Source organism: Balaenoptera ricei, chromosome 4 (genome assembly GCF_028023285.1).
Source record: "Balaenoptera ricei isolate mBalRic1 chromosome 4, mBalRic1.hap2, whole genome shotgun sequence".
NCBI lineage: Eukaryota > Metazoa > Chordata > Mammalia > Artiodactyla > Balaenopteridae > Balaenoptera > Balaenoptera ricei.
The window spans coordinates 81,678,777-81,692,858 of record NC_082642.1 but is presented as its reverse complement, the minus strand read 5'-3'; the positions used below and the strand labels follow the sequence as shown (position 1 = coordinate 81,692,858).

Here is a 14,082-nt window from a genome sequence, read left to right as displayed (position 1 = left end):
GGTCCCCAACCCCCGGGCCGTGGCCTGTTAGGAACCGGGCTGCACAGCATGAGATGAGCGGTTGGCGAACAAGTGAAGCTCCATCTGCCGCTCCCCATCGCTCCCCATCGCTCCCCACCGCTCCCCATCACTCCCCATCGCTCCCCATCGCTCCCCATCACTCGCATTACCACCTGAACCATTCCTGCCTCCCCAACCCCCGCCTGGTCTGTGGAAAAATTGTCTTCCACGAAACCAGTCCCTGCTGCCAAAAAGGTTGGGGACCACTGGTGTAAGGCATGGAGGTTGGATGAGGGAGGAGCTGTGTGGTCCCTGTGGGGATGCAGATCCAGTGAGTTAGGTATCGAAGAGGGATGCAACAAAGTGTCTGGAAATTGGAGACAAATGAAAGCCTAAGGATGAGATCCAGAAGGAGAGAGGGAAGAAGCCCACCCTCCAGGTGGAGGATCAAGAAGGCCCAGCTCTGGGAAGAGCCTGTAAGGCCTCCAGGGATTCCACGTGGGGCTGGCTCGAAAGGGAAGCCTGGGTGGGAATCAGTTGCTGAGAAATCAGGTTTAACTTTACTGGTATTTCTTATCCGTTTATGTTCTGAAGTTTCTTTCCTGAGTAGGAGAGTTTAATCATATCTCTTCACTTTCAGTATTTGTGTGTGTGTTAATTGCGGTGGCACAAGGTGGGAAATTCGAGTATTATTGGAAGGAAAACCCATAGGAGATTGATGGTGGGGCTCTGTGACGTGGACGTCCTGTCTATGGAGGACTAATCTCCCTTCTCACTCTTGGGTGCTAGTGGCCAAAGGCCGTGCCATGCCATGGGCTGTTTCATTTGTGACAACCACTCTATGAGGTAGGTTCTATTACTATCCTCATTTTAAGTCATAGACAGGAGAGGTTACTCTGCTAATAAATGTCATGGGGAGGATTTGAACCTCAGACACTCTTCAGAGCCCAAAGCTATATTATTAGAGCAAACCATAGGAAATGGTCTTTCTTTTTTAAATTTATTTTTATTAAAAAAATTTTTTTTTTATTTTTGGCTGCTTTGGGTCTTCGTTGCTGCACGTGGGCTTTCTCTAGTTGTGGCGATCGGGGGGCTACTCTTCATTGTGGTGTGCGGGCTTCTCAATGCAGTGGCTTCTCTTGTTGCAGAGCATGGGCTCTAGGCGCACGGGCTTCAGTAGTTGCAGCATGCGGGCTCAGTAGTTGTGGCTTGCGGGCTCTAGAGCACAGGCTCAGTAGCTGTGGCACATGGGCTTAGTTGCTCCACGGCATGTGGGATCTTCCCGGACCAGTGCTCGAACCCATGTCCCCTGCATTGGCAGGCAGATTCTCAACCACTGCGCCCCCAGGGAAGCCCGGTCTTTCTTTTAGATTGAATATTTGTAATTCCATATCGTGCTATTTTTGACCCTCTGGATACTGAGAGTGTCCTTGAAGTAACCAGATCTTGCTGTTACAGTAAGCAGACCCAGGAACCAACATCAGCTGCAAGGTGGTGGTGTCCTGCCTCTTTTGTCACACGTGATGCCAGCAGTGGGAAGAGAACTTTTTCAGTAGCAAAGGTGATGAACTTGTGAGATTTTCAAACCTGCAGACGTGACTTGAATGGCTTCCCTTTGGGTAATGGACACTGGCTAGAGACCTAGAAAGGGATCGGCCACAGGGTGAACTACTTGAGAGAACCAGCATGGTTTCCAGCACATGGTGTCGAGCAAATGGGGAGCAAAGAACTCGTGCTTAGGTAAGACTTCACACTGGGATGACGTAAAAATATGGCTCTCCCCCATACATTCACCATTCAGCAACTCAGCCTCTTGGCACGTGGTAGAAATTGTAGACCAGAGCAAATTTTGGCAGAGCAAATGGTGATGAGGTGGAAGAGTCAGCATTTGCCCAAATTGTTCTTCCACTGGCTGAGCCAGGTGACTTCAGGAATGTTGCTTACACTTCCTGGGGCCTCTCTAAAGTGGGCAGGCTGATTCTTTCCAGCTTTCTCTCTAGATGGTTGGGAGGATCTTAAGAGCTTAGAGAAAGTAAGTCTTTGTGAGCTTAGAAAGCCAAAAAAAAAAAAAAGTTGTCTGAGGTAGAAAACAAAAGGTTTAATTTTGTAGGAAAAAGAGGGAAGCAATATGGTGGCTGGTTTGGAAGTCTGCACAGGCTCACTACTAGTGGGACAGTGGATGGGTCAAAGGGGACAGTGAGAAAGCACTCCTGACACTTTGCCCAAACCTGGCCCAGGGCCTGGATGTCTACAGAGGCCACACCCCGTGCTGCTGACTCAGTGCCTTCACCTGCTGCAGAGGGTGACTAATTCCAATGCCCACCACCACAGCTGTGGGCTTCCTGCCCCTGCCTGCCCCCGGGCCCCTCTCAGCCTCATTCCTCCCAGCCTCCACCCTTTGCCCCTTTTTGGAACAACTGTGCATAATCCGCTCTCCCCTTCCTTCCCCCTCCCCCAACACTCCCACCTGCCCCTTCTGATTCAGTGCCAGCAGCTGGTCAGTGAGCAGAGCCAAATCAAACAGATGTGTGTGGGACTGGCCGGCACGTGTCATCGGGCTCCCTGTCCAGACCCCTCCCCGAGCAGGGCTCTCTCTCAACTGGTCAAAGGCTGGGTGTCCCTTCTCAGGGGCACTGCAGGGCTTAAGCCGAGAAGCGGTCAGATGCCTCTGCCTTCTGACCCTTCCTGTTTTTCTCCTCCTCTTGCAATTCTCTTTTTCTTTCTCTTAGAGCAGTATCCCTTCCCCTTCTTGATTGCTTGTCTTTTATTCTATTTTTTATTTAAAAAAATTCTTCCTCATTAATCAAACTCATGAGCCTTTTAAGGATTACGTTAAAAAAAGAAGGCAGGACACCTTCTTTTAAAACAGGTTTTAAAGTTCAAATTCTCGTAGATTCATAAAGGACATCACAACAGGTCAGAAACCAGCCAGAAGAAGAATAACAGCTGGTCCTTTTTCACCGCAGCCCGTCCCAGCCCAGGATCTTCAAGACATCACTTCCTTCCTTCCTTTCTTAGTCAGTGGCATGCAAAATTCATGGTAATTCTCAGAAGTAGGTACCCTTGCAAGCAAACATCTTTGATTTTTCTGTGCAATTGGCTAATTCTCCTCACTCCCACCTACCTGTCTATGTGGGGATGACTTGAGAACAGCAGCAATTAACCCAAGAGAGCCCTGTGACAGATCAAAGCCCTCTGGGCACTGAAATCTTGTTGAAAATAAGATTAGCAGGTCTAGCATAATGATACAAAGATTGCTCTGTGTTTTCAAATATATTTATTTTTTTCTTAAAAACACAAGAAGTGAAACAGCTTGCATTCTAGCTGAGAAACAGTCCCAACAGAAATGATAAACAACAACAAAATGGTGTAATGTCATACAGATTTTTCTAAAATAATGGTCTTAAAGGTTGATAATGGTTACTGGTTACCTGAATGTCTCAAAATTCCACAGCCACGCATACCTTTTGCTTTTGTTAGATGAATCGAAAATGCAAGTTTACTGGATTAGGCCTTGCCTAGTTTTCTGAATATCGCTTAAGAGAGTGTTAGCATTTGAGAAACATTAAATTATAATAATGTGTTTCCTATCTTGCCCTGACTTCCAGGAAGCTCAGAGTTGAATCTAATGCTTAATCTAACAATTATATTAGCCTTTGCCATTTCTTTTTGTTTTAATCTAAATATCTAGTTCTATCTTTTTATACCTCAGTGTATATCTTCTTTTCTTTTTTTCTTTTTTCTTTTTTTTAGTGTAAATCTTCTTTAATGTTATAAATCGTTCAAAATTCTTTTTTGGAAAAAAGGATGATATACTAAATATGGGGAATTCCATAAAAATGACTTCTAATAATGATGAAGATAATGATTCATGACACTTCACTTTCTACCTTTAATTAGTTATTTATGTACTTGTCCTAAGATCCTCATTAGACCTCAGATTCCCTGAGGGGAGAGCCACCAGTGTCCCGGAATCTCCCCTGGGGTGGGCGTTTAGTAAGATTCTGTTGGATAAATACAGCCTGAGGGTTAATTTTAGAGGAAATAGAATGAAGTTTTCTTCCCCTTTCTTTTCCATTCCATTCCATTCCATTCTTTTCCTTACCTTTTTTTTTTTTTTTTTTTTTTTTTGCTTTCCTTAGAGAAGACTCCTTTGATATGATCTTTGCACTCAGGCAGCTTGCAGCTAATATATGGGGAATGCTTCTCCTGTGCCGGGTGAGAGGTTATTTCCTCCTCATTCCCCTTTGAAGCCCATCGTAAATTTTTCTTTCTCTGTATTGTTCTCTCCCTCTTCCTGCCTCATACTCAGTAATGTTCTCCTACATAAATAATAACCACTTACATTTACATAAGCACCGGTAACAGTGGCACATTCCTTCCCAAAAGGATTTGAGATGGCCGGCTTAGAGGATTTTTAAACTTTACAACGCACTCTCAGATGCCATCACTGTTATTAGCTAATATTTATTGCACGCTTGCCATGTGCCAGGCACTAGGCAAGGGCTGTTTGGACACGACCTCGGTTAGCCCTTACAGTAATCCTATGGAGAGGCGACCGATAATAGATAATATCCCCGCTTTCAATGCGAGGAAACTGCGAGGCTCTGGAAACTGCCCAAGGTGGCACAGGCGGGAGGGAGCAGGACTGGCATGGGAACCCTGACCTCCAACTGCGAAACCCAGGCTCCTAGCCTCTGAATACATATCATCCCTTTGGGTCACTGTTTCAACCCAGTGAAATGGGTGAAGTGGGGGTGATTCGCTCTGTCTTACAGATGAGCGGAAAGAGGAACAAGGTTTACTGAGGCCTAATGATGTCCAGGGCTTACAGTTTACTCATTTGGTCCCTCCAGTCATCCTACAAGGTAGACATCAATTTCTGCATCACAAACGAGGGAACAGAAGCCTCGAGTGTTTAGTTAAATTGCATTGGCACTCAGCCGAGGAGGCAGGATTTGAGCCTGGTCACTTTGGCTCTAAAGTCCAGATTTTTTTTTTTTTTTTTTTTTTTCATTGTACATGTGGAGGTACAGCCCAAGTTCACACGGTAGTTTCCCAAAAAAACCCAAAAAACAAACCAACCAACCACCAAGCTCGGTCAAACTAGAATTCTTTAAACTGCCCTTTTCAAGTTCTGGTGTCCTGCTGGGGTCAAAAAGTGCAGTGTCTGTCTGGCTACTGAGTGTCTTTCCCCATGTGACCTTGAGAGGGAGGGAGCCTCTTATTATGACTTGACAAGGCGAATGCAATTGAATTTCCATCTCATTCAGAGCAGAGAGAGAATAGCTTTGGGAATGAGGCTAGTTTGAAACAAGGACTCCTGAAGCTAATTAAAAGCTAGGCTGGAGCTGTGCTTTTCATTCCTTAAGAATGTTCGACCTCATTAAATAGGAAAAAGCAAGTGGAATTTTCTGATTTTTTTTTTTTTCAGGTTCTGCAGGGGATGGCCAGTGGGACACATTACTACGGCTTTCAGTCTGCACGGTGCCGGCATCGGGCATCGACATCGCTGTTGTGATGAAGACTTACCCTTCTCCAGCGCTTATCACCCTGAAAGGATCGCAGCTTGGTAAAGCAGTCGCAGAAGGACACACGCTCCCTGCTTCAGGCTCCGGTTCCCCAGCACTCCATCCCCCGTAGTCACAGGGGGTGGAGGAAGCGTCTGTGGGCTCAATACAGTGGACCAAGTGGTTGGGCTTCATAAAGGCCCCGCCCACAGACACCTGGAGCTAACAGACACTCACAGGCACGAGGTTCCAGCCAAAAGGGATGGAAAAATTCACAGACTCTCCATGTGGCTTCTGGATGGAATAGAAGACTCCAAAATGGACTTAGAACTCACAGCGGGAGCTGCAAGTCAGGGGCCATATGCTCAAGCCACAGAGTTGCCTGGGACTGCAGAGATCAGACTCGCAGAGGCTGAAACTGGAAATCTTTAGGTTTTGATTTAAAGGTTTCCATTGATGGGACACCTACTGAGTGCCAGGCACCGTGCTAGCAGCTTTGCGTCTATTGTATCTAATCTTTCCAGCCACCCTACAGAGTAGGTGTTATTATCCTCATTTTAGAAGTCAGGAAGCAGAGGCAAAGGCTACGATTTCCCTTTTCATGGTTCTCGGTCTTTACTAAGTTAATGCAGCATGATCAGAGGGTCCTAGTTTTACAAGGTATCAGAACTGGAAGGGATGTTAGAGGTCATGTCTACCATCTGAGGATAACGATGAAAAAAGATCCAAAGTGAGAAAAGTAAATTATTTTGCTCAAGGACACACAGCCGAGCTGGCACCTCCTCCCAGGCCTCTGGGCTTGCCGTGTGGACCTGTCTTTTCTTCTCCGTGTAACAGCAGGGGAACACAGAGATGTCATTGCCGTCTGGGAGGAATGGAACAAATGTCAAGGCCTGTCTGTCTCTAAGCAGTGATCACCACAGACATGGCCGTTTTCAAACCGATTCTCACTTGATCTGCTCAACGTTCCTTAAAAAGGAGGGAAGGGGAAGCTTTGCAGTTTTGGAAGATGAAGCAACTTGCAGATGATGAAAAGGGACATCCGTGTCTATCAAATGTTTTAAGCCCCCCAGGGGAAAGATGCAGGAGGAGGGTGAACTGTTTTGGTATTTTCTTATTTCCATCATCTTGTGATCTTAGGTGTCACACACTGGGAAATCTTCCCTTCAAGACAGTAATGAGTTGCTTTTTTTCACTCCTTGGTTTTCTCCAAACTGCTTGGGGTTGCAGTGGAAAGCTCTTCTAGAAATGTCCCTGTTTCATCTCACCACGTCTCTAGGGAGTGTATAGTCTACATTCACAGCCATAACATAAACCCCAGTCTCTTTGAGCCACACGCAGGATTGCCCAGATGCGGGCATCTGGCAACTCAGAAATGGTTCTACGTGCTGGGGTCTGGCTGCAGCACCACATGAAGGATGGTTAAGAAGCATTAGGGCTGAAAGGGATCTTGGAGGCTATTTCAAACTCTTATTTTCTGAATCACATGGTACCTGTTTTTCATTAAACAGTGGCTTTCAGAAATTCTCAGGGATTGAACCTGTTAGTATAGTGACGGTCAGGGTCATTTGCAAAGGCACAGAATAAGCAGTTTAGATGCTCGGTTCTACTTTTCACTTTGAATGTTCTTTATGAGCCAGTTTTATTTACCTGTTAAATCAATAAAATACTGGATGAACACATGTTTTTAAATGGAATGAAATATAAAATCCACACAAGTCTTAGTCATGGTCCCTTCACTTCAGTCACTGGCTGACTTGCTGGTCCCTGAAATTACCTCATGACAATGCCCACTAGAAATAAGACTAATAATTTCTTCAATTTGCTATCAGTGCTTTACACTCTTATCACAAAGGATTGGAAGCTTTGAAGTTAAACTTTCAGGTCTACTTTCCCGCCTAACCTTCAAAAGCACCCTGCAAAGTAGATGGGAAAGGGATCTTTATCCCCCATTTTGCAGATGAGCCAACTGAGGCACAGCCAGGTGAAATAATCAGACCAAGCTCACGCAGTGTGTTAGACACAGGAATAATGGGTCTCCTGAATTCCGATCAAGAATTCGTTCTTCTGTATTATATAGGGTAAGTGCTTAACGCTCCCAGATTTGGAGGATATGTTTGGCCACTAAAGCTTTCTCCCAAGATAGGAAAAACACCTGGCTGCCGCTTGCCCCACCACAGTAATGGCCCCATGCCTCATGTGCACTCAAGCTTCCCTGCCTTGATTCATTCTGGTCCCTCTGATGTGAATGCCCTCTCCTCCCCTTCTCCAAATGACCAGCTCCTCCTAATCCAGTTTCAGGACAACTCAAATCATACCTCCTCTCCACGCGTTCCCTGATTAAATTCCTTTTCTATGTCTTTGCATGCCTTTGCTACAGCACGACAATGGGCACCAAGCAGTAGCCAGGCATTTCTTACGGAGTCACAGAAGGAAGAGAAGCCTGTGACCAACTAGAAGGCCAGCTTGTTGAGATCTGGGAGCAGGTCTTTGTTTTTGTATTTTCATCACTTAACACAGTGCCTGGAATATAGTAGATATTTGACCTAAAGTTGTCCAGCACCTGAAAAATAGGCTGCTCCTAAAAAGAAACAAGGTGACAGGCAAGGAGTGATGTAGTAAAAGTGGAAACCAGGATCTCAGCCTTCAGATTTCAAGGTGGATTTCTCGGGGCTATGGATAAGTTCCTGCAGTGCTGTGCATCTGAGATGGTTATGAACCCTTTGGAGGCTGAGGGACTTGGAACCCCTTGTGAGATGGATCTACCAGCAGTTCCTGTTCTGAGGGAGTGAGAGCCCACTAACGCCTTGAGGGCTGAATGCTGGTGTGCCATGTACTGTTGCCTTAGACCAGATTTTTCCTTCTAAGTGTCAAAAACAACTTTAGATGGAGAAAATGAACTGAGTGGGGTGAAAAAACCTATGAGTCCCAGAATAACCTCCAGCTTGGTAATGATTTATCCTATTTCATTGTTAATTTTGCAATTAAGCAAGAGTACTTTATATGCCTGAATAACCCATGGACCGTATCTTAATCTAATTAATGTGTCTGTAACAGAAGACTGATTCAGTGTTCAACTATTAGGATAACAAATGATGCAAAGCCCAAGTTTTCTCTCTCCTTTCTCTCTCCTCCCCTCACAAAACCCGCTGACACGAAAGGTCAACTGCCTGAAAGCCTGTTGTTTTGATGACTGCTGTGAGATTCTATTGGTTAAAAATGTGAGAAAACTGGCTACCTCCCCTCCCCGCCACTTCAAACCAACTGTATGTATGTGTGACAGTGTGTGTGTAAGTTTGGATGAAAAAAAAATTGTGGTTAATTCTTCTTGTTGTATACTTCCTGCCACTGACATTTGTTGCTGCTGCTGTGTAATGACGTTGAGGTTGGGTAGGAAAATCAGATGCAAATGACCTATTTATTTATTCCCCAATTATGACTACCCTTCTCAACTCCTGTTCTTGGAAAACCTGGAAAGCAGAGAAAGGGGTTCAGGAAAGCCAGCTGAACATGGCATTGCCCTGAAGCAACCCCTAGAACTTTAGGTCATCCTAGTTGATAAGAAATTTGAAAAAATATGATTCTGTTTAATAAAATGGTATATATTTAAAAAAATTATAAGTCATGAATAATGGCTTTTTAATAAAGACTTTTGTGGTTTAGGCCAAGGACCAGGATTTACATCTCCCTGGGCTCAATTCATCAGCTTTTACAGGGACTTCAGCAATATTTTACCACCCTCATCCTCTCCATTTTCCACAATTAGTGGGGTCATTTAAAAATATGTTAATCAGATCACGTCTCTTCCCCGTCTCAAATCTTTCAATGGGTTTCCATTCCACTACTTAGAATAAAGTTCAAAGTTCTTGCCATAGCTTAGAAGGCCCTACATAATATGCCCCCTGCCAGGGAAAGCGGTATGGGGCGGGGTGGGGGGGGGGATGAATTGGGAGACTGGGATTGACATATATACACTAATATGTATAAAATAGATAACTAATAAGAACCTGCTGTACAGCACAGGGAACTCCACTTTGCTGTACAATAGAAACTAATACAACATTGTAAAACAACTATACCCCAATAAAAAAAAAAATATGCCCCCTGCCTTGCTCTCTGGCCTTTTCTTTTTCCCTGCCCTCCTTGAGACACTGGCTGCTTTGCTTTCCAGCCTGAGGGCCTTTGCACAGGCTGTTCCTGCTGCCTGCTTGCCGCTCTGCTCCTGTCCTGGCTCACAGCATAATGCCACCTCTTTAGATAGGCTTTCCCTCACGTTTCCCTATGCATTCCCCTCTCATTACTGTATCATAACTTGTAATTTTATATTTATTTCTGTGCTGAATTTTAACGTTACTATCTGTTTTCTCACTAGTCTATAGGCTTTATATCTGCTTTGTTTGCCACTGTGTCCAGCTCTGGGCCTGTCATAGGAGCTTAATTAATATTTATTGAAAGAAAGAATGGGCAAACCATTGACTTTCATAATACTTAAAATTCCTTAGCCATAAAATGGGAATAGTCATCTTTATTCTGTGGCTAGCTATGGAATTCATTTTGATATTTGTTTTACACTGAACTTTGAGATGTTAGGATATTGGTTGGACGTGGAAGGAATGTGAGACTGAGAGTTTTGTTTTTTGTTTTTCCCTCTCTGTTCAAAGTTCACTGGCTCATGTGGCAGGGATTAGACACAACCCCTATTCTTCATCCCGAACCTGGCAAGGGTAGCCACTCCACGACTGGATCTCCTTTCCTTCGGCCCCTTCGGTTATCGTCTCTGCCTTTAACAAGCCAGGTAAATCATGGGGAACGTGTAAGCCAACTGTTCAAGACTTGCTTCTGACCGCTCCCTCATTCTTTAGGAGCTTCTCATTGTCTAAATAACCCTGGAGATTTGAAAAGAGGTGCACAAAAAATGTGGGAGAAAATACGAAGTACAAAATGCCACTGTTCCCCCCGCCGTCTCTTCTCAAAAGGCTTCAAATCCAGTCCATCTAATTTCTGCTCGGCCTCCCTTCTCTTCGTCCCTTTCCAGCCCTGGGATGTCAGAGCCGAGAGTTCCAGGTGTGTTCCTGAAGAAACCATGGCTCTGCTTTCTTTTCAGCCCTGAAATTTCTTCCAAGGTGGATACAGAAACCTGAAAGAGGTTGAGAATAAAAAGAGTCAAAAGGAGCTACATGTCTTCTGGAAAGCCAGTGAATGTCTCTGAAAACTGCACGATTTAAGAGTAAATTAAATCACATACATAATAGTATTTTTACAATGTCTGATACTCAATGCTCAATAAACATCAACTGATTATTCATCAACCACTTTCACTTCTCCCTGCTCTTCTTTGGCCGCTCCAGAATGCATGTGATTCCTTCCGCCCCGGAAGGAAGGAGACTATCATTATGTTGGCCCACCTGTTTGTCAAGAAAGTGGGAAAATGGGTTGAGTTTAGAAGATGAATCAGTTAGGAGCATTGACCTCACATTGGATTTTCCATCTCAGCTCTGTGTGTGCGCTAGAGTTCAGCCTCTAGAATTCCAGTATGCGGAGGGGTTTTAATGGTAAGCAAATTCAATCTCCCCCACTCATTCATAACTAGCAATCTAGTGAACAAAGCAGTCTTTGTAGAACCATCCCACTGTCTGACTTTGCAAACATGCTCCATTTCCACTTCCCAAGGGAGAAAATCCTAGAAAGAATGTGAGATGACAAGAAGAGAAAAAAAGAAGATGCCACCCAACTACTAGCAAATCCCACCATCAAAATAGAACCCTAAGCTTGTTATGCTGGCCTAGAGAAAAATAGCTGGGTTCTCAATCAGGAAGAGTTCTTTAAAGAATCAGTTCCCTTCAAACAGTAGGGTCCCTGACCATCTAGAAGCTAAGCGGATGAGGCATGTGGCAAGATGCTTGTAGAAGACCAAGGATCTGCCTTCAACCATATGATGCCTGCCTGGGAGACATGACTAGGCTGGTGACATTTGAACGGGATGAGAGAACTTCCTGGTTTCCAGCTTTTTCTCTCCAATGCTGTGTGCTTTCCAATAGAACTTGGTTTTCCCCTTTCTGCCTTTGTTTTTTCCTATGTCTACTATGCAGAATTCTGCTAAGGTTCTCAGGCTGGGAGAAAGCTTCTGGTTCCGTGCCAGACTCCTCTTCTGGGACTCCCCCTCCTTGAAAAGTGCAAGCCTGGGGACTTCCTTGGCAGTCCATTGGTTAAGACTTCGCCTTCCAATGCAGGGGGTGTGGGTTTGATCCCTAGTCGGGGAGCTAAGATCCCACGTGCCTTGCGGCCAAAAAAACCAAAAAACATAAAACAGAAGCAATATTGTAACAAATTCAATAAAGACTTCAAAAAATGGTCCACATCAAAAAAATCTTTAAAAAAGAGAAAGAAAAGCACCAGCCTGGAATCAGAGTTGGCCCATTTGAGTCAGTGGATCTGAGTTCACGTGCCAGCTCTGTCATTTACAGCAGTGTGACCCATCACCTTACCTGTCTGTGCCACAGTTTCCATATGGTAAATGGAGGAAGGTGGCGTCCACCTCACGGAGCTGTTAGGGGAGATTACGTAAGACATGGAAGAGTGCCCGGCACTCGGTCAGCAATCAAGGCTAGTTGGTTCCCTTTCTTGTCCAACCTCCCCTTACTCCGCCATGTTCTGTGCTGTGGAAGGAGCCTGGCAAACCTCAGGGACTACGGGGAAGATTGAGAAGAAAAATTTCAGGTGGAAACGGTCTCCGGGACTTCAAGAGGGAGGTGAGGAGCTCTGTTTATCAGGTTAATTTTGCACATGAAGGAGTCTTGTCTTGAACTTGTACCAAAGTTTGGTTGTGCAGGACTGGGACCTGGAAATAAAATTGAAGCTGTAGACAACTTTCCTAGTCCAGATTTATGGTGCTACTTTGAAATATACCCAAAATTCCAGAGGAAGGATTCCATTTCAAAACGATATGATTTTTATTTTTCCTCTTGCTGAAAGTGATCTTTTCAGCAAAGGGGCAGGAGCATTTGAAGTTTATCAGTTAAAAGACTTGTGTCATGGCAGTATTAGAGCAAATGAAAAGAGATGCCCACTTTGTTGACTTTTCAGCAGAGAGGACAGAATATGAAGTAAGTAGTAATGATGAATTGAGTGAGGGCTCTGAGAAGAGTAGCACAGTGTGCCCTGAGAACACATAGCAGAAGCACGAACGTAGTTTGGTGGAGGTGGTTGCGGGGGAGGAGGACAGAGGTGTGGTCAGGGGAGGCTTCCTGGAGGAGGGGGCATTTAAACTGAGACTTGAAGAGTGAGGAGAGGAAATCTACATGCAGAGAGTCAGAAAGGTAGAGGAACCAGCATATGCAAAGGCCCCCCGGTGAAAGAGCATGAAGCAAGGTAGAGACTGAAGGACGTGTGCTTGGGCTGGAGTAGAGGGTAGTAGGTAGGATGAGTCAGAGAAATAGGCAGGGGCCTGCTCATGAACATTCTGGGAAGCCAAGCTCAGGGGTATAGACTGTATCCTAGAACCAACCAAGTGTTTTGCTCAAAGAGTGATCCTAATCAGCAATGCTGGCTGCTGGGTGGGGCATATCTAGACAAGTCAAGCAAGAGAGGCATGTGGCTCGGCTTCAGGCAGTGACAACGGAGAAGGAGAGAAGACGAGGGACCAAGAGATATTTAGGGGGAACATGGGCAGGAAGCGGCAGGGGGTTGGATGTGGGGTGCTGGAGGAGGAGGGAGGTTGGAGGAGGATACCCAGGAATCAGCCCGGGTGAGGTTCAATGAGACAGAAACCCAGAGCAAGAAGCAGGTGGTGGCAGAGAAGGGGTGAAGTTCAGCCTGGGAGCTGGGTTGAGGGGGTTTAGTGTGTACACAAGAGCTAAGATGGAGATAAAGATTTGGAGGTTATCAGCATGTAGGTCATTGTTTCTCAAATTATATTCCAGGTACCACCTGCACCTGCGGTATTCGAGCAAAAGAGATGACTGGGGAAGGCTGGGATAACGGCTAAAGAGTTGTTAAATATTTTGCCCATAAATGAGGAGAGAGAATATAAATTTGAACACACTTAACTGGAATGGTGTCTGGATATTCCTGGTGTGGTGAGATGGCAGAACTGCTGAAGAAGCTGGAAGGGTTCCTTTCCTCTCCTTCTATCCTTCTTGTTACCCATTCCACACCCCTTTGCCCCCAGCGACACTCATTTTGTTTGTTCCGTTTTGGGGGGAGGAATGGTGCAAATGAAGCCCAGCCCCATTCTTTTTTTCTTTTCTTTTCTTCTTTTTTTAGTCTAATTCGGGACAGAAAAAGCTTTCATTGAAACAACAGATGTCATCTGCTTTGGTCCTTTGTGGTGGTTTTATTTTATTTTATTAAAAAAAAGATTCCCCTGCAGATGAGGCTAATTTAAACATAATGAAGAGGCAACAAGAGACCTCTCACAGAGAAGGCTCAGATTCAGTCTGACTCAGGGGAGGGAGACCAAACAAGACACTGTCCTGTCCACCGGGCTCCCCTCTGCAGGGCCCCAGCAGCTGCATTTCAGATGCAAATGGGAAAAGAGGGTGGGAGCGGAGGAGGGGAGGGGAAGGGCCCAGGA

General features: G+C 45.2%; 1 long non-coding RNA gene across 3 annotated transcripts in view; it reads left to right on the top strand.

The window, feature by feature from the left end:
* Positions 1–10,829, top strand: part of LOC132364718 (uncharacterized) — a 40,300-nt gene extending 29,471 nt beyond the window's left edge. The window contains exons 3-6 of one of the 3 annotated variants that reach the window (XR_009502894.1): positions 1,459–1,740; positions 5,435–7,591; positions 10,172–10,305; positions 10,615–10,829. This is a non-coding gene — a long non-coding RNA (uncharacterized LOC132364718). Of the gene's footprint in view, positions 1–1,458; positions 1,741–5,434; positions 9,250–10,171 lie in introns of those variants that run through there. The other 2 variants (XR_009502893.1, XR_009502892.1) reach the window with 2 other exon arrangements.
* The last annotated feature ends 3,253 nt before the right edge of the window (positions 10,830–14,082 follow it).